Genomic DNA, 20,401 nt, shown 5'->3' with positions numbered 1-20,401 from the left:
CACGGGGTTTAATGCTCTGCGGACGTTGTCCAGGGATGCTCGGTAACCTCTTCTTCGATAGAATGTTCTGTATCGTGGAGTCTGATGGGACAACGGGGCGTGCATGGAGCTGGTGACTCCAGGGAGGTAAAGCAGCCAGAGTCAGGGGCGAGACCCTGCGTCGCCGCCGGGCATTCCCAGCCCCGGGAGGCCAGGGCTCCGCCCCACACGCAGCCGTGGACCGTCCTGGTCCCCCTGCCCAGCTGAATGTGTAGGGAAGCGGTGGGGGGATCGGGCAGGGTTGAGGGTACTGGTGGCACGTGCGTGTAGCAGGAAGTGACAGAGAAATGGCCGAGTCAGCTTTGTGCTGTGTTTCCACTGTTCCGGGTAATAAGGAAATACACACGCGTGTTCCAGGCACAGAACACAAACTGTGTGATGCCAGTGACCCTGCATTCGAATTACATACTCTCGTGTGTGCACTTAAAACTGGCATCTCACAATATAATTTTTTTTTTAACGTGTATTCATTTTTGAGAGACAGAGAGAGGCAGAGCATGAGCGGGGAAGGGGCAGAGAGAGAAGACGACACAGAATCCGAAGCAGGTGCCAGGCTCTGAGCTGTCAGCACAGAGCCCGACGCGGGGCTCGAACTCACAAACTACAAGATCACGACCTCAACCTACTGAGCCACCCAGGCGCCCCTGGCATTGCACAATATAAAGCCGAACAGTAAAACTTAGGGCAGTAACCTAAATTTTTTAATTTGCCTTTACTGGAAAGGACCTTAAACAGCAATGAAAACCACTGCGACAAGCTGGAAAACACTGCAGAGAAGAGGGAACCTTCTGTGTCTGGGTTTGGGCACATTCTCGCTTCCCCGACCGGGGCCCCGCACGGTCCTTGACGTGCACATCAATGCGGGGCCTGCAGTCACACGGCCTCAGCAGTGGCCACCGCGGTCCCTCAGGATCCTGGGCAAAGGCTTCCCACAGATGACGGCCTCAAGCGGACCCGCAAGAACCCGCAAGTGTCGCCTGAGAGGCCGCCCAGCCCGGCGCCTCGCGGCTGAGCCTCCCCTCACACCAGGCACGGGACCCTGGAAGCCATTTTCTAATCTGTTACAAAACAAAATCTTCCAGAGCTAGAGTTTTAAGCCCACTTGTTAACACCTTGCAAATCCATGCAAAATCCCGCTGACGTCAGGGAAGATGGAAACTCACTGGAGAGAGTGAGAGCAGAGGCCACACCCGCCCGCAGCTGCCGGGCTCTGCTACGCCCAAGGCCACCTCTGAACCGGAGCCAGAGAGAGGCACGCTGCATCAAACTGCCCAGCGAGGCTCAAGAATATTCCAGTAGGCCCACACGGGAATAAAACTACACATCAGCAAGATCAAAAAGCTTTTCTGTGCTCCTAGTTCAACTTACAAAGTACAACCGTTTCTTGCTCCTGTCACCAGGAAGGCCTCGTGTGCGTTCGTGGAGAAAAGCACGCATGTCTCCCTAAACTCCCCTCTCTGCACTGGCCACTGGCGGGGATAGTCTCAGAACGGAAACCGAGCACCGACCCACCCTCCGGCCAGGGACACAGAGGAGCGCCACGTCCGGGCCCACCTCTCCACCCCCAGACCTCCTCGGGGTGGCAGGTAATGGAAGGGAACTCACCCCGGGGAGGTATCTGGGCAGCATAAGTGCATAAGTTCCCGGCCAGGAGGAGACCTTGCCGCAGGGCAGAGGCCTGGGGACCCTCCCTGCTGTGGATCGCAGGTCAGCAGGGGAGGGGCCCTTGGGAGATGACACCTGTGGAGCTGGTGGCCCAGATGAGCAGGGGGACGCTGCCTTGGCCCCTTACCTTTGCGGTGCCTGGCACACCGTACGTGCAAATAGCACTGAGCAGAGCAGGGTGACCCAGAGCCAAGCGAGGAGGCTGCGGCTGGGTGCGAGGGATCGGAAGGGAAGTGTGGGCAGGAAAGGGAGAGAGACCCTGGTCTGGCCATCACCGGTCATCACCGTGGCGCACTGGCAAGACCCTGTGGGACCGTCTCCACCCAGCCGGACACTCCCGCCACCAGACAGGGGCTGGGGGGCGGTCGCGGGGCAGATCCCCCCACCCAGGACAGACCCCCCCCCCCCAAGGGCAGTCAGCAAAGGAGGCGGGTGTGTAGGGGAGAGGGAGCCATCAGGCTGCAGGGGGGCTGCAGGGCGGCTCTGGAGACCAGCACTTTCTCTGTCCCAGCCAGGAAGAGGCGGCCCCGCCCCTGCCAGAGCTGTTTTGCTTCCTCAGCGCCTCCTCCTCCCCTCCCCCCCTCCTCCGCCTCCTCCGCGCAGCAGTGGCGGCAGCGCCTCCTTGTTTTCTCTCCATAGAAACCGACACAACAGCCCAGAGGACAGGGGGGCGCTGCCGGGCCCGCAGGGCCGCCTCCACTTCCGGGCCGTGGCAACGAGGCTGGCCAGCAACCGGCAAAGTCACCGGCGGAGCGTCCCAAGCGCCAGGGCTGAAAGACGGCTGGCGGGTCCGCCACGAGAGGAGTGCGTTCTGATCGCGGACACGGCCCAGAAGCAGGCACTGGACCTCCCAGGGCTCTGACCAGCGCGCAGAAAAGCAGGGCCACCACAAGGGTCCGTCCCGAGCAATGCGCATTCTCCCTAGGAACCCAGCAAAACAGCACAGTCTGCAAAAATGCACGTGTCACTCTCAAACAAGGTCTCCAGGGAGCCTGGCCCCTCCTGTCTGAGGTGGGGCGGGCAGGGGACAAGAAGCCTGAGGGGCTCTGGGCCAGCACTGCCTGCAGCCCTGACAGAGGTGGCGGTGGGGGCGACACCAGGCCCACGTGGACCCTGGCTCACAGGGACCCCGGAGAGGGCAGGACGGTGTGCGTGAGAGAGGCCTGAGGCGGGAGACCTGAGAAGAATTCGGACCACACCAGCTTTTCCCTCTGAGAAATGGGTCGACCCAGGCTCTGCTACCTCCGAGGTGCCGACGCAGGGAGAACACGGCCCACCCTACAACAGGGACCGGCCCGTAAAACAGAACGCCTCCCAGATTTCCGAAACCGGTCACTAGGCCCAAAGACCCCCAATGCCCCCTTCCTGACCGTCCAGGGACGGACTCCAGGCCCCCGGCACCAGCAGGAGAGGGGGGCTGGGAGCAGGCCCGCCCAGGACGGCGGGCCTGGCGGATGGCGGCAGCCTGGGCTCAAGGCACCAAGGTACTCGCCAAGGCTGCCAGGCCAGTGTCCGGTGACATCCCTGCACCGGGGGGGGGCCTGGCCTGCCACCTGACCACCCACCGTCCCCTCCTGGTGTCTAGGCCCCTCGCGGCATGGAGCCAAAGGCCACGCAGGGAAGGGCGGGGTCTCCCAGGAAACCATCTGGCGGCGTCAGCGGCCCGGCTGGGCGGCAAGGCCGGGAGCCCCTCCGCAGACCCTGGAATAACGCAGCAGGCGGCTGGGACGGGCTCACGGAAAACAAGGGCGTCCGTGGTTCCCGAGGGCCCCGTCTACCACAGACCGCTGGCGGTGACCCCTGCACCGAGCCTGGGGCCGGCTCTGCTCCCTGCGGGGACTGGCCCACCCGGGACCCCTGAGCGCTGACCCTCACCTCCTGCGATGCCGCACTTCGAATATCTACTTACACGGATCAGGGTCTCCTGGTTTTGTTTTTAAATATCCAACAGCAGCCTCTCCCGGGTCGTGCTGTAGACCAGGCTCGTCTGAGGTGGGGGAGGGGTCGGGCAGCGCAGCCCCCGGGGCGCTTCCAGGAGGAGCACTTTCTGTAGGCCACCAGGACCCCACGGCCAAGAGCCCGCCGGGCTGTGCAGGGGGAGTCACCCCTGAGAGCACACTTCCAGGAAGCCAGGCTCCTCCGGTGAAGACCGGGCATGCCCAGGCCCCTCTCTTGGGGATGGTGACAGGAGGGGCTGTGGGGCGCCAAGTGTCTCCTATTCGGCCGAGGACACAGACGGCTGGGGGCGGGGGGGGTCCCCACCGAATCTGCTTTTTAAAGGACCCCCCTTTCAACAGCTGAAAGGAAACAGCTCACTGTCTCGGGAGAGCTGCGAGTAAGCAGGCCGCGCAGGCCCTCGGTCTCCCCCACAGGACACTCACAATGGACCAGAATTAGGGAGAAAGAGCCCTTCTGTGTGCAGGGCTGGGACTGCGGGTTTGCCTTGGCGGGGGAACAACTTTCCACTGGCCGTGCCCCTCCCCCGCTCCGTCCACTTGCAGCTGGGGCTGTCCTCAGAGGGAAGGAGGCATTTCCTGTGCCCCCCCATTTCCCAACATTCTTGGCAAGCCCAGAGAAGAGCAGGCAGCAGGAACAGGGAGGGGGCCGGGCGGGCCCCCCGGCGCAAAGGCGGGAGGGGGGGTGTGGGGGGTGGCGGACACGGTGCCCAGAGGAGGTGCTCGCAGAAGGCCAAGGGGGCAGATGGGGGAGGGGGAGGGTCTGCCCCCTCTGTAGTGGTTTCCCTCCCGCCAGGGTGTCCGTCAGGCCCACACTCCCCAGGAGGAAGGCTGAGTAGCCAGAAGGCGGGGGTTTCGGGACGATGGCTGAAACGCACGCCTGGTCTCGTGGAGGGCTGGGGCTCTCTCCAGGACCGAGAGCCAGGTAGGCAGGAATTCAGGTGACTGTCCAGTCGCTGGCCACTAAGTCCCCCCAAAGGGTCACGCACAACAGAGGTGGGGGTGGGAGGGCTCCGCCAGCCTCTGGCATCTCCACTCCCCTCTGGGCTCGGAGGAAGCCCCGAGGGTGGCCCTGGGGCCTCAGAGACACTAGGCCCATGGCAATTGCTCAAGAAACACCCGCAGTGTGTGAAGGTGGGAGGTAAGGTCAAGGGAGGCCAGTCCGGCCTCGAGCAGAAGCATGGCTCCACCCAGCTGCCCTCTCCCACCTCCTGCCAAAGGCCACAGGAACACCTCGTCTCAGACACCTTCCCTGTATGCTGCCACAAAGCTCTGGGTGTCTGGCCTGAGCTTCCTGGGGGTCAAGGCAAGGGCCGCAACAGTAGTGACGACCCTCCTCCTGTCCGAGGCACCGGGAACACAGCCCTCAGGACTCCGACAGCACCGCCCCTCCAGTGGGCGCCCAATCCGTGGGGAGGCCTGGATGGCTTCTCCCTGCACGGAGAGGGGAGTGCCCAGCTGTCACAGGAAGCCCAGCTTAGTCTGGCTGAGACAAGTCAGGGTCCCCACCCCAAGGCCGGGGCTGATCTGCAGGGACGCCCACTCCCTGGACACACCGCCAGCAGACACAGAGGGGATGGACAGGGGCCACCGCGCCTGACTTGCACGTCTGCTGGGGCGCCAACCGTGCACCTGTCAAGAACTAACCAACGGAGGCCACGTGGTGGGCCGCAGCTTGGACTTCGGACGCAGGAAACCGACGGCTTATCTCAGGCTTGCTGAACGTGCACGGCCCCTCCCCAGGACCCTGGCTTCTACTCAGTCTCCTCCCACTTCTCCCGAGGCCTATGGGCCCAGCACGTCATCGTCATCGGTCTCTGGAGCGGAAGGAAAGGCCCACTGCCCTGAGGACAACGGGCCGCTCTGGTTAGGGACCCACCGCGTAGGGATTTCTCTGCTGGGAGTGGTCTTTAAGTCAGCTATACCAATCCACAGATTTTCAAAAGGCCACTGGTCTGGTCCCAGGGCCTTCCCGCTCCACACCCCCCGTCTTAGCTGCTGACCCTCACAGCCTCCCAGCAAGGATGAACAACCTGAAGCCTGAACCAGCACGCGCCCCCACAGCCCGCTCACTGCTGTTCAGCTTACAGGCTCAAACTTCCAGCGACGAGGTGCGGCCACAGACTCCACCCTATCTCAAGAGCAGCCCCCCGCCCCCACCGGCGTCTACTGGCACACTGAACGTGAAGGCTTGGCTCGGGCAGCTACTTTGGGCCATTGAGGCAGGAAGCAGAGAACAGGGCCGGGAGGCAGGTCTGCCTCCGGGGGAGGAGAGACAGAGAAGTACAGGCCACGCTCTGCAGTTGCGCCTGCCCCCCCGGGCCTCTTCGTTGGAGCCTCCCCGCGTTTCAGTCACCTCAATACCCCTCTTGCCGGGGAAGCAAAGGACAAAAGGCGCCGACGCTCGACGCCCATTACAAACACACCAGGGGCACAGGGGCCCCAGGAGCCCCAGGACCCCCGATTCCAGAACAAACGGGAAAGGTCTCAAAGGCCGGGTCCTGAATATATGGGGACAGAAGCGACAGGAAGAAGTCTCGGTCCCTTCCACAGAGTCGTGAGAAGAGAGCCACCAGGAAGCCGACACTCCCGGGAGAGCTCCAACCTTCACAGCTGCCCCAGGCCGCCCGTTCCACGCGCCCGCAGGGGAGACCACGGCACCCCTCGTGCGCACAGCCCACACGCGCCACTGGCCCCAGGATGCGGAGTCCCTGCGGGCCGCCCCCGGCAGCAGGAGCAGGTGGCCTCCAGGCTTCCGACTTGCCTCTGGGGTCCGGGCCGCCTGCATAAGGCTCCTTTCTTGAGATGACCTCTGACTGCAGCAGATGACCTCAGAGAGCGGAGAGGGGTCCCCGTGCCTTGACCCACCGTGTGACGCCGCGAAGCCGGGCCCCCAGGCGCAGGGGCGGGGCAGACCCCCTTTAGAAGCTCAACGTGGGGGATATGGAACCCGGGCCTCGTGCCTGGGCTGTGGGTGGTGCAGCGAGTGAAGGAGGTTTTGGGGGCCTGAGCAGACACCAGCTCCTAGAGGCTCCTGTGCACGAAGGCTCTCACAGGACAACTCCCCAGGATCACAGAGGAGAGCCCAAACCGGCCAAATGAAACTGCTCGGTCCTAGGGTCTCCGCGGCCCACGGTGTCCGGGGACCGTGGACCAGTGTGCACAGGCCTCTCCCACGGAACCCGGGGCAGGCAGGGCTGCATGGTCCTGTCCCCACCCCAGGCCGGGCCCCCTCTGCAGCTTCTGGCAAACACTTAAAGACGCGGTAGAATGTTTATGGAAAAACCAAGCCCCCTAAACCCTTCTCCTGCCCCGGGGGGCTCAGAGGGGCAGCCCCCCCGACCTAAGAGTGCAAACTCAGACCCCAGCCTGAAAGCAGGCCGGAGGACCACCGAGTACCCTGTGGTCCCGCCACGCCTATCTCGGGGGAGCCTCCTCGGCAGCACCCGGTGGTAGGGGCGTCCTCCTCGCGGGAAAACAAACAGGGAGCTTTGTGACTCCACAAGCTAGCGGGGGACCCACACGGCCTGTGGTCCTTCCCGAAACGTCTCTCAGGACGGGACCTGACCAGGGTTCCCACCTCTGCCCCAGGCCAGTCAGCCTATTGCCCTTCCCACGGTGGGGCCCCAAGATGATCCCGTCTGGCTGGACAAACCCTGGCTGTCTCCCACGTGGCCGTCTCCGGCCAGGTGGGTGAGCGGTGCCTGACCCAGGAAACCGAGCCACCAGAAAGCAAAGGACGGCGCGGATCCGACCTGACCGAGGCACCGTGCCCCCTGGAAGAGGAGGCCGGCGGGCGCAGCCACACGCCGGCCACAGGCAGGGCGAAAGTATGGGTGTGCCGACCCCACACCCGTCATCATCAGGGAAATGCCACTCACAGCCACCGGAGCCACCAGCTCACACCTGCCAGACTGGCTTCAATCAACAACACGGGAAACAACAGGTGTTGGCGAGGATGCGGAGACGGGGGACCGTGCACCGTTGTGGGGAGCGCACGCTGGTGCGGCCACTCGGGAGCAGTGTGGAGGCTCCTCCAAAGTTAAAAATATGAGGGCGTCTGGGTGGCTCAGTCGGTTAGGCATCCGACTCTTGATCTCAGCTCCAGTCAGGATCTCACGGTTTGTGACACGGAGCACCACGCTGGGCTCTGGGCTGACAGCGCGGAGCCTGCTTGGGATTCTCTCTCTCCACCCCCTCACGCCCCTCCCCCACCTCTCAAAATAAATACCTTTTAAAAAGTTAAAAATAGAAATACCGTACACCACTAAACTGCACTACTGGGTATTTACCCAAAGAACATAAAAACACACACTCGAGGGGCGCCTGAGCCGCCCAGGGTGGCTCAGTCGGTGGAGCGTCCGACTTCGGCTCAGGTCGTGATCTCACGGTTCGTGGGTTCGAGCCCCGTGTCGGGCTCTGCGCTGACAGCTCAGAGCCTGGAGCCCGCTTCGGATTCTGTGTCCTTCTCTCTCTGCCCCTCCCCTGCTCGTGCTCTGTCTCTCTCCCCCTCTCAAAAATGAACGTTTAAAAACAAAACAAAATGAACAAACACTCCCTCGAAAAGACACGTGCACCCCTATGTTTACTGCGGCATCGCCAACAATAGGCAAGATACGGAGGCAGTCGAAGAGTCCACCGGAGGACACGCGAGACGTGGTGCAGGTGCGTGTATATATGTGTATGTACACACACATGTATGCTCACATATGCACACACACACGTACACTTATATGTGCACTTGTACAGACACGTATGCTTACGTATACATACGTACACACATACGCTCATACACACACGTATACTTATATATGCACACAAACACATGCATATGCTTATATATGCACACACACACACACACGCAATAAATAGAACATTACTCAGTCTTAAAAAAGAATGAAATCTTGCCGACTGCAACAACATGGACAAACCAGAGAGTACAGCACCAAGCAACGTCAGTAAGAAAAAAAATATTTCCGTCGGCCGGAGACAGGCAAATACCATGGGATTTCACTCACAGGTGAAATTTAATGGACAAAATGGGCAAAGCGAAAAGAGGTGAAGCATGAAACAGACCCTCACTACAGACAACACACTGATGTTCCCAGAGAGCAAAGCAGGTTGACGGGGATGAAGGGTCCCGCCTGTCATGATGAGGGCGGTGTTACGTGGATGTGCAGTCACTACGTTGTGCGCCAGAACCTAACGCTACGCTGTGCGCTAACTGGAATTTTTTTTAATGTTTATTTTTGAGAGAGAGAGAGAGAGAGAGAGAGAGACAGAGACAGTGCGAATGTAGGAGGGGCAGAGAGAGAGAGGGGGAGACACAGAATCCAAAGCAGGCTCCAGGCTCTGAGCTGTCGGCGCAGAGCCTGACGCGGGGCTTGAACCCATGAACCACGAGATCATGACCTGAACCAAAGTCGGATGCTTAACTGACTGAGCCACCCAGGCACTCCTTAATTTTTTTTTAACTTAACAAAAAATGGATATGGCAAGAGAAGCAGGGCCAGAGGGTGTAGTCAGTGTTCCTCAGCATCCAGTGCCTAGAATACGGCCTGTCTCATGGGAGTGGCCCTCGCCCGTGCAAGTCCCACTGACCGACACACCTCCTGGGTCCCTGACCTGGCATCCCACTTCTAGAAACGCATCGCAGGCTGCATGTGGCCAGGCGTCACCGGGGCTGCCTGCGTGGGGCAGGATGGACACAAGCCAGGCAGCCCGGGGCGGGTGGGGGGTGGGGACAGGCTGTCCACACACCAGAACACACACCGCCAGCGTGGGCACAGAACCTCAGGCATCACGTGGGCAGACGGAGGGACGTGAGCGTGTGGCACCCATCTGTGCCAAATCACGGGAAAGTGCACACAAGCTTTGTAGCAGAAACACTCTGGCAGTTCAGAGAAGAAACCAGAACAGAGGTGTGAGGGTGGTTTCCCCAAATACTTCAGCACTTCTAGCCTGTGAACAATCTCCCATTCCCGACAAACACAGAAAAAGGAAAGACAGACGACTGGGAGCCAGGCGGGGGCTGAGCTGCAGGGAGGAAGGAGGGGAGCACCCCTACCTGGCCCTTCCAGAAAATCAGAAGGCCACCCGCCACCTCCAACCACACCCAGGTCTGGAGCATGACACCAAGACATGCCCCCTGACCACAGCCCCCGACCCCTGCCCCTCCTTCCTGGCCGGGCACTCCCCTCTGGAGCACGGAGCACGCAGGCCACCCCTTAAGCTGCCCGGCCAGTCCCACACGGTGAGAAGCTGCGACAGCCCCTGCCAGGGGCCACGACCCGGCACACGAGTCCTGCGGGTGCTCCCCCAGAGCCAGACCCCCCCCCATCCACTCCGCTCCTCCAGACAGGGGGTGCGAGGGGCCTGAAGCACACCGCTCCCCGGATCCCCCTGCACACCACGTCCCAACTGCCCCTCCGGCAGCCTTTCTGCCCCGCAGGTTCCCAGGGTCAGGGGTCTGACCGGGGCCAGACCGGGCCTCGGCCCCCAGGACGCCACGCCCGATGGAGCAGGGTCAAGACGTCCTCCCAAGCACAGAATGGCACAGCCCGCTTCCGTGACCAGAACGTGGCCCGGCCACCTCCTCACCACTTCTCTGAAGCCTAAATTCGAGGCTCCTTCCCATGGCACCCGGCCGCATGAAGACAACTGCCGAGAGCAGCCCTAGCGGCCAAGCCTGCAGCCAGAGCTTGGACAGCCAACCCCGACCAGGGTGACATATCCACAGGAACCGTGTGTCGTCACTCTTCCACCCCAGCCTCGTGCTTCAGGAGTGCCAGCGCTCCGACCCCTACAGGGTGCAGCCAGTCCTTGGACTTCACCGCAGGACCCCACCGCGGGACCCCACCGCGGAACCCCACCGCAGGCGCAGAGTAGAGAGTAAGCAGGCAGCCTGCCCCGTCTCGCCCGTCTCGCTCGTGGGAAGGTCCGTGCAACAGCTGCGTCTCACCCACAGAGCAAGCACAAGAAGCCTGGCTCACACCTGTCTATACCAGCACGCCCAAGAATCTACCAGAATGATGCAAACAGAAAAGCGGGGCCAAGAGGCAGAATAGCGGCCCACAAGCCTGGGGTGTGGAGCCCCGGGAGCCCTAGTCCCGGGTTCACGGCACAGACCCCGGGACTGGCACTGACTGGTGAAGGGCCAGATGGCCTCGGGGGCCATCTGAGGAAGAGCAAGCCTGGGGGTCAGACATCTGGGCTTCGGGGCTGCTGGCAACGTAACAAATGTCTTCCTGGTGGAAAGGACCAGCAGCCTGTGTTTTCAGGTGCTCCTCTGGCCGGTGATCACTTTTACTACTACCAGGCACCCCCCTGATTTAAGACCAGGGGCTCCTGCCACCTGACCCACCCCCCAGGAAGAAACACATCTAATAAGGCGGGCTGCACAGAGCTGGGGGGGGGGAGGTCACGTGGAGGTCACGTGGGGTCCAGGGCTGGTTGGGGGGTGGGGTGCACAGCAGCGGCCATCCTCCCGTGAGCAGAAATAGCCTGTCGGCTCCAGGGTCCAGAGGAACAGGGCCGGAACATGTGGATAAAGGAGAGGGGAGAGAAATCAGACTCCAACCCTGCAGACCACACGCTAAAACAGCAACAGGGAAGACTCGGTTTTGATCAAACGTGTAATTACAGCAAGGACAATATTTACGAGACACGGCAGTGTTTAATTTAAGGGCTTTGGGGACCATCAGTCACAATGCAGAAACATGAACTAACTCACCCTCCATCATTTGGTTTTAAATCACAAAGGACGCTTCCCTGTGCCCGAGCTGGTGCCCGCACGCCGGCCGCTGGGACCCCTGGGCCGGCCCGCACCCCCACACCCAGCCCCACTCGCACGGGGGGTCCAGGGAACAGCCGCCCCCCGTCTGTTTATCTCCAGGCCACTGGGCTTTAGGACGAGCCCTGGTTTCCACTTGCCCGAAACCTGGACCCACATGTGTGTTTGCTCGCAACTCCCAACGCCAGTTTTAAGCTACTGAAACATTTCACCTTGGTGGCTTGCGATTCTGACCTTTTGGCGTGTTTTTCATCCCCTGAAAGGCCCTGTCAAAGCTCCCAGCCTGCCCGTCTGTGCCGAGGGCGAGGGTCGTGGGAACTCAGAGGCGGCAACAAAAATTAAGGCAGTGACCTTTCGACCCGGCTCTTTGCAGGGCCTGCGAGGGGGTGGGGGCGGGGCGCCCCCACAGCCAGGCCACCCTCCCCGGGCCCCTCGGCTCAGCTGGCCCTGCACCTGCCCATGGGGCCACTGCCCCCTGGAGAAAAAGAAACAACCAATCGGGGCAGGCTCAGCCCTCCTCCCCCAGCCTCCCTGAACCTGGTCTGCCTGTGGCATCGGGGATGGGGTCCCTTTTCAAGAAGTGGCTTTCTGGGAACCTGGCCAGGCTGCCCTTCCCCCACACCAGCCTCTCCAGCCAAGACATTTGTCGTCAGCACCTCCTGGCCCTTCAGCAGGAAACGTGGAGTGGGGGTGGGGGGTTGGGGGGGTGCCCCAGGGTCCCCCGAGTTCCCATGCTGCAGGCAGCCACCAGCAGCCCCTCAGAGAGGACGAGGGCTGCATCAGAGCCCCCGGGGGGAGGGGCGCACAGGAGTGGCGGGGCACCCCCAGCATGGTGGGCTCACAGGAACAAAGGTTTCTGGGGGCAGGAGCCGCTCGACATACAGGGAAGGAACGTCCGGGTCATTGTGGGGCAGACAGCACAAAGCCGCCAGCCGCGTGCTACGCATCCCCACGCCGGCCCCCCATCCCCGGACGGCCCGGAGCAGTAACAGGAACCCAAACAGGCCCTCCTTTAAGGAAGGCCAGTGACGTGGGGCTTCACGTAGCCCAACTCCGCACCCCTAGGAAGGAGGCCGTCTCGGAAAGGACGTCACCCGACAGCCCCAGCAGACTTCCGGGGTCAGGTGCCGTCCTCCTGAACGGGTCGGGGAAAGCCGGCGGGGAAGGGGCGGTGGCAGCGTGAGGGCCAGCCGGGCCACCGCTAGGACGGTCCCGGTCATCCCCACAGCCCCAGCCTGCGGATGGCAGGGCCAGAGCAGGGGAGGGGGCTCAGGTGAACTTGTCCGCCCGTCCCAGGCCCGGCCCCACAGCTGACCGGCTGAGAGCCCAGCAGGGCACACGGGTCCGCCACCTCAGCTCAAGGGTCTCCCACAGTCGGACCAGCCCTCCCCGGCCACCCTCATGATTCAGGGACCAGGAGGAAGGAAAGCGGGCGTGTGGCTCTGCCCCACCCCCAGCCCCTCTGGAGATGGGACGGCCTGAACTTTTCACCCTCAGCATAGACACCAGGAGAAAAAGGCCACAAAGGTGTCTGCCCGGGGCGGGGGGACGCAGAGAGGGGGGCCCCTGACACCGTCTGCAGTTTGTTTCTCCACCATACCCCCTCCAAAAATGTGTATTGCCCGTTTTACAATCACCAGATGGAGGCCCGGGGCCCGCAGGCCTCATCACCCTCTGTGACCGCCTGACCTCTTGTAAACGGGGACAGAGCCCAGGACCTGCGGCCACACCCCCAATCCCAGGGGGCCGGCGCAGGTCACCAGGCTGCATCCAGCCCTTGGCATCGGACGGAGTGATCGCTATCTCCCAGACCTGCTCACGCTGAGAACCAGAGAGGATAGAAACCCAAGAGGCAGAGGCCCCAGAGTGACCGCACCCACCAGCAGATGGGCTCTCCTGCAGACACTGCGACCGCCCAGGGCGCGGCCAACAGGGGGGAGCGCCGTGCATGGATTCACATGCCCACCCCGGGTGTGTCCCCTCCCAACGGGCACGAAGAAAAACAGAGATGAGCCAGGCACTGGCCTCTGCTGCCCCGGGCTAGTGCTCGCCAGCAAAGCAAACCCGCTCCTTCCTCATGAGGGTGCCGCCCACCCTGACCCCCCCAACAGTCCCTGTGCTGTGCGGGACAGGCAGCGCACGAGGACGATCCCTGTGCTGCTGTGCACAGGGCCGGCGGAGGACGCCCTCGGCCACCCCAAGCTCCTCCTGCGTGTGCTTCCCTTCCAAGTCCGTGCTCATATCACCAGAAAGTCCACCACCAGCTAGACGGTCACTCACGGCCCGGGGAGCAGAATCTCGAATCTGGGTCCTCTCACAAAGCTCGGAAGCTCCCCAGGCCCTCACCGGGCCTGCCCCAGCCTGCCCTCCAGCCCCCGAGGCTCTGCGTGGCCTCCTTAGGCCTTAAGGGCAGCGGCCTACGAGGGATGTGCCGGCCAGAGGCACGGGACGCACATCACAGCAGGTCCTCAGCAGGGCTCGAGAGTCAGGCGTGTGCTCTCCTGGAATCCCCAACAGCACAGCCACACCGAGGCCCTAGCGTGAGAGGACCATCGAAACCAGCAGTGAGCAGGTCACAGTCCTGAGTGGTGGATGGACCCCCAACACCACGGACTCGAGCCGGCACCACCCCCAAGCTACGGCCCAGCTGGGCCGGCTCTGAGCCGTTTCCGGGGCAGGAGCACCAGGGCTGGCAATGCCCCCACATCCCTACCCCACGCATGCGCAGGGCCCCCCGGCCCCCCTGCTCTGCAGCCCTCCTGGGGCAAGTCAGGTAAAACACCCCACACGACCAGGGAAAGAACCGTGTTATAAAAGAACCGTGTTATAAACCCAACAGGAAAACTCACCCCCATCTCCCAAACCAAATCACTGTGCTTCAGGACGGTCCTCTCCGAGTGACTGGCGGAGGTGGTGGGCACCGGGCAAGACTCTTTGGCCCCGCCTGCTTCCTCATCACCCTCTCCAGAGTTCTCGGCCTCGGTCAGCTCGGCACCACCTGCGGAGGCGGGACAAGGCCCCGCGGACCTGGACACAGCCCCCCACACAGCCACAAGCCTGGGAGGGTCCTGCTTACGCAGCAGAGAGCCAACGCAGGAAGCAAAACGCCCCTCGACAGCCGAGATGCGGCCAGCGCCCGTCCCCTCCCCACCCTGCGTGCTGGGCGCCTTGTGCGACACTCAGGTGCACCAGTGCTCAAGGCCCTGCTTCCCTGCACAAGGCCCCTGCCCGTGTGCTCGCTCAAGGCGCCGAACCAACACGTGGCCTCGTCCAAAAGCCTGGACGAAGGAATCGGGGTGGGGGGTGCACACAGCGGTGGCAGCCAGCCAGCTGTCAGGAAAAGACCCAGAACATGAGCACATACAACACAGTACCAGATTCCCGGGCCTCAGGCCCTGCCCTACAACTCTTTCTCTGAGCTGCTGCCCCAGGCCCAGCTGTGGGGGGTGGGGGGTGGGGGTGGGGGTCTTCAGGGACTCTTCAGGGAGGGACAGCAGCTCCGTGGAGCGCCCTCAGAAGGGTCCTGAGTGCCAGCGCCCTGGGACGGACAGTTGGCAGGAGTGAGCGACGTCCGCTGGGGGGCCAGCTGCTGGGTGTGGCAGCCACCGTGCCCGCAAGGCCCCCATCGAGGCAGCCCTGGCAGCCGCCGTCCCTAGAGCAGTGGCCACGGAGCACAGAGCAGACCACAGAGCTGGGGCCGGCCCAGGCCGCTCGGGAAGACAGCCGGCCTTCCCGCTGAGGGGGCCTCTGATGCAAGCTCTGAACGCCAACCAAGACAAGAGGCTTCCAAGTCCTCAGACGCGAGAGGTGCTTCCGCTCAGAGAACCCACTCACGGGCAGCAGAACCGTGGACCTGTGACCGAGAACGATCTGGAAGCACAAAGCTCATGATTCAACCTGGCACCAGGATGCCCAGGCCGTCGTCCCTGAAGCATGCTCGGGCACAGGGTCGGAGACGTCGAGAGCCACGGGGGGTGCTCCCTCCTCGGAGCGAGCCTTTCCTGGTGGTCCGGCCACTGCCCAGCACCCACTTCACGCACCCAACGCCTTTCAGATGAGAGCGGAGGAGCGCTGCCCCGTCGCTCCCCAGAGCCCCCTGCCCCCGGGCGGCTCATGAGAACACAGCACCCCCTCCAGCCCGGCCAAGCCCCCAAACCGCCGACCGTGCCTTCAGCCCTAAGAGAAGGCTCCAGGCGGAGGTGGTCTCTAAAGGCCACAACCCTCACCTGACAGAGTACGGGTCACCCTTACTGCCCTGTTCCTCCCTGAAGAGCACCATGAATGTGAACTTGCTCACTCTTAAAGGGACCCCACTGTCCGGACATGTTGATAAACAAGCCAAAACACTCAGTTGTATCTCTGCTCAGGCTGAGCCCCCCAGTTGTGAGTGGTGCCTCACGGGAAGGGTAGGACTCGACTGCCGGCATTGTCTGCGCTCACAGGTGTCACCGAGAGCTCAGGACACCAACCCTGGTCCTGCAGGTGTCACCACAGCGCGTGGACACAGCCCGTCCTTGCAGGTGTCACCGAGAGCACAGGAGCGCCACGCCTGTCACTAGGCTGGTTGAGCGCTGGCTTGATGCAGCTGCTAGTCTGAATAGTCAAAATCATGGTACTTTGTTCATCATCAATTCCGACTAAAATTGAAAAGGCGGTAATGAAGACGGTAACAAAACGAATTTAATGCAGCCAAAATTACTGCAAAAAGGAAAATACACCCGCTCACAATGGACACGCCAGTCAGCACAATTCAGCGATTTTCTAGAACCTTCTACCTCAGCTTGCTTTGCTCACCTTCCCTCCTCCAGCTGAGGTCACCCCCAAGGGTCTGTCGTTCAAAGTCCCGAGCTGTTTCTTATTCGTTTTGTCTTTTATAAGTTTATTTACATTTTTTGAGAAAGACAGACGATGCAAGTGGGAGAGGGGCAGAGACAGAGGGAGAGAGAAAATGAATCCCAAGCTGGCTCTGAGCCGTCAGCACAGAGCCCCACGTGGGGCTTGAACTCACAGAACCACCAGATCATGACCTGAGCCGAAATCAAGAGTCGGACGCTTAACCGACTGAGCCACCCAGGCGCCCCCAAGTCGTGAGTCACCTCCGCCGAAGCGCCTGCCTGTGCAGGGCGCCTCCCGTGCTGCCGACGCGCGCAGCGAGCGTAAGGGCGGCAGCTCCCTTGCTTTGTGCCTTCCTTCTCCAGTGTCGCTGATGAAGACGGTTCCTGATCAGAGAAACCCAAGTCGATTTCAGCGGGGGACAATAGCCACAACGAGACGAGAGGAACCATCTGCAGCCAGGATGGCGTCACAGGGGCCAATCGCCCCTGCCCCCAGGATCTGGGGGCGCCAAAAGCCAGACAAGGCCCAGCAGCCGCCCGCCCTCAAGGCACGCACAACCAAGCACAGTCACCCCAAGATACGGAAGCGATCGCGCCGAGCCCTCCACCCGCCCAGCTCACCGTCGCGAGGGCTTCGGTGGAGCTGAGGAGATGGAACTGGCGGTCCAGGGACACACGCGGTGGGGGGGTGGGGGCGGTAGCAAAGACCAGAACACGTGTGCAAGGAACAGACACAGGCACCGACAGGGTGGGTGGGAGCAGGACCCGAGGCTCCCACCAGGCAGGCTGGGAAACCTCTGAATTGGGGCGGTACTCCGCTCACGAAGGCTCTGTCCAGTTAGCCCTGAGAGGAGGTCTGCTCTGGACACACCTAACAAACCCCGAGAGACCGGTAAGGGCCAAGCTATCTCCAAGTAGCTCAACCGCACCTCAGGACAAAGCCCGAGAAGACCGACAGAGACACAGGAACGTGCAGCACCAGACGTCACTTTCAAAAGATGTGCAGCCAAACGAGTGGGAAAACGCGAACCACAGTAAGAGTCAGCCACTAAAACTGACCAGAACGGCCACAGGCATAAGAATTCACAAAGGACAGGGGCGGCCGGCCGGCTCGGTCAGAAGAGCGTGTGACTCTCGATCTTGGGGCTGTGAGTTTGAGCCCCACACTGAGTGCAGAGATCACGTAAAAATAAGATCTTTAAAAAAAAAAAAAAAAAAAGGATGGAAACAGATTACCATGTTCACAACAACCCAAAGAAAACCGGAATAGCTATATTAGTATCAAAGTCAATTTCAGAGCAAAGAACATTAACTAGGGACAACCAGGGGGATCGTGTGGATACAAAAGTCAAGTAACCAGACACAAAGCACAAATATTAATGCCCCAAATAACAAAGCTACAAAGCACATGAAGCAAAAACCAATATAACTGCACAGAGACAAATCTTCAATTACACTAGAAGACTTCAACACTCTTCCAGAAGACTTGATCGGGCAATGATAAAAAAAATCGGCAAAGACACAACGGCACCACCACACACCATCAACAATCTGACCTGACCAATATTTACAGAGCCCCCCGCCCCCAGCGCAGGTCCTAGTCAAGCGCACAGGGAACATTTACCGAGACAGAGTCTATTATGGACTGAAAACAAGTCTCAGTACATTTAAAGGGGCCCATATCATACGAACCGTGTACTCTGACCAAGGCAGAACTCAATTAGAAAACAACAAAAAATCGCTGCAGAATTCTCAAATATGGGCAAAGTAACACACTTCTAAATAACCCATATATCAAAGGAGAAATCAAAAGGCAATTATAAAAGTATTTGAATGGAATGCAAATGAAAACACAGCACATCAGAATCTGTGCAAAATCCTGAAAACAAACAGGACTTAGGAGAAAATCAAGTATTTGAAAAGAAGAAAGGTCTTACATAATTGAGTCAGCTTCCAACTTATGAACCAAGGACAGACTCAACCCAAAGCAAGTCAAAGAGAGAAAACTATAAAGTTCAAGACAAAAATCAACAAAGTACAAAACAAAAATAACAGAGAAAATCAGTGAAACCAAAGCCGATTCTTGGAGATCAGTAAAATTGTTAACCCTCCCGCTAGACCGTTTGGGGGGGATAAAGAATTAAAAATGGTCAGTCAGCATCAGGACCATGAAAGGCCTCAGCACTATTTCTCTAGCTAGTCAGAAACTAACAAGGGAACATTACGAACAGAACAACGTTATGACGACAAAGCTGACGGCACAAAGTGACCAATTACTTGGAGAGCAAACCCTTGACCAAGAGCAGGCAGCCTGCACAGCCCCATCTAGTTAAAACCTTCTCCACAACCCTCCAGACCCAGATGGCCTTCAACCGTTAAGTACTGCCAAATATATATTTTGGGTTGTTTTTTTTTTAAGTTTATTTATTTTGTGAGAGAGGACACACAGGAGGGGCTGAGAGAAAAGGAGAGAGAGCCCAAGCAGGCTCCATACTGTCAGCGCAGAGCCCGACACGGGGCTCGAACCCACAAACCGCGAGACATGACCTGAGCCAAAATCAAGAGTCGGACGCCTAACCGACTGAGCCACCCAGGAGTCCTGCCACCAGATATTTTTAAAAGGAAGAATTTGGGGGGCTCCTGGGTGACTCAGTGAGTTAAGGATCCAACTGTGACTCAGGCCATGATCTCACGGTTCGTGAGCTCGAGCCCCGCATCGGGCTCTGTGCTGACAGCTCAGAGCCTGGAGCCTCCTTCAGACTCTGTGTCTCCCTCTCTCTGCCCCTCCCCCGCTCACACTATCTCTCTCAAAAATAAACATTAAAAAAAATGTTTTAAAGGAATGACCCTCTTTAAAAAAAAAAAAAAAAAGAGAAATAGTTTTCAGAAAATTTAAGAGGGAATCCTTACTTCCCCAATAATTCTATGAATCTAACATTGCCGTGATACTAAAACCAGACAAAAAACATTACAAGAAAACCAAACCATAACAAAAAACCACAGACCAATATCCCTTATGAATATAAATGCAAAAATTATAAACAAAATTTTACCAAGTCAAACTTCAATATCGTAAAAGGATAATACACCGGGGCACCCGCCTGGCTCAGCTGGTGACTCTTGGTCTCCAAGTTGGAAGTTCAAGCCCAACGTTGGGTACAGAGCTTTAAAGACAGACAGACAGACAGGTGAATAGATTTTTTAAAAAAGGGTAATATGCCATGACGAGGGGAGATATGTTCCAGGAATAAACTTAGCTGGCATTCAAAATCAGCATAATTCACCGTATCGATAAACCGAAAGAGTTACTTATTCCTCGTATCGATAATCTCAGTGGACGCAGAAAAAGCATCTGACAACATCCAACACCCGTCCTTGATCAAGACCAACTAGGACGGGCCTGCAGGGACTCCCTCAGTCTGATAAACGGCACCGACGAAAACCTAACGACTAACGCACTTGGCAGTGAGAGAGCGCGGCACGCCAGCCCCTACGACGGGGAGTGCGATGTCCACTCGCACCACCTCTAGTCAACTCTGCGCTGGAGACGCCAGCCAGCGCGACCAGGCAGGACAGGTCACAGGCGTCAGGCCTGCGAAGGGAGAGGTAACGCTAGCTTTATTCACAGGTGACATTATCATCTGTGACTATGATGGAATCGACAAGGAAGCTACTGGAACTCAGGAGTGAGCTGCCAGGTCGCCTGCAGGAGGCAAGGTCAGTATACAAAAGCCAAGCGTACCAACAACATAAAACCAGGCACTGAAATTTAAAAAGCGATGTTACTTGAGGGGCACCCGGGTGGCTCAGTGGATGGAGCGTCTGACTCTTGGTTTCAGCTCAGGTCATGATCTCACGGTTCGTGAGCTCGAGCACAGAGCCTGCCTGGGATTCTCTCTCTCCCTCTCTCTGCCCCTCCTCTGCTCTGTCTCTCAAAATAAATAAACCTCAGGGGCGCTCGGGTGGCTTGGTCGGGTGAACGTCCGACTTCGGCTCAGGTCAGGATCTCGCGGTCGGTAAGTTCAAGCCCTGCGTCAGGCTCTGTGCTGACAGCTCAGAGCCTGGAGCCTGTTTCAGATTCTGTGTCTCCCTTTCTCTCTTCCCCTCCCCCGCTC

At 59.6% G+C, this 20,401-nt stretch overlaps 1 protein-coding gene and 1 long non-coding RNA gene across 5 annotated transcripts in view; one reads left to right on the top strand and one right to left on the bottom strand.

Moving 5' to 3' along the window:
* Positions 1–20,401, bottom strand: part of SKI (SKI proto-oncogene) — a 69,837-nt gene that overhangs the window by 24,072 nt on the left and 25,364 nt on the right. The gene's annotated exons all lie outside the window — the stretch shown is intronic.
* LOC109502028 lies at positions 1,253–3,261 on the top strand. Its single transcript, XR_002160343.2, has 2 exons — positions 1,253–1,625; positions 2,344–3,261. It is a non-coding gene; the product is annotated as an uncharacterized LOC109502028 (long non-coding RNA).

Source organism: Felis catus, chromosome C1, assembly GCF_018350175.1.
Source record: "Felis catus isolate Fca126 chromosome C1, F.catus_Fca126_mat1.0, whole genome shotgun sequence".
NCBI classification, from domain to species: Eukaryota; Metazoa; Chordata; class Mammalia; order Carnivora; family Felidae; genus Felis; species Felis catus.
The sequence above is the reverse complement of the archived record's forward strand: the minus strand, read 5'-3'. Positions and strand labels throughout refer to the sequence as shown.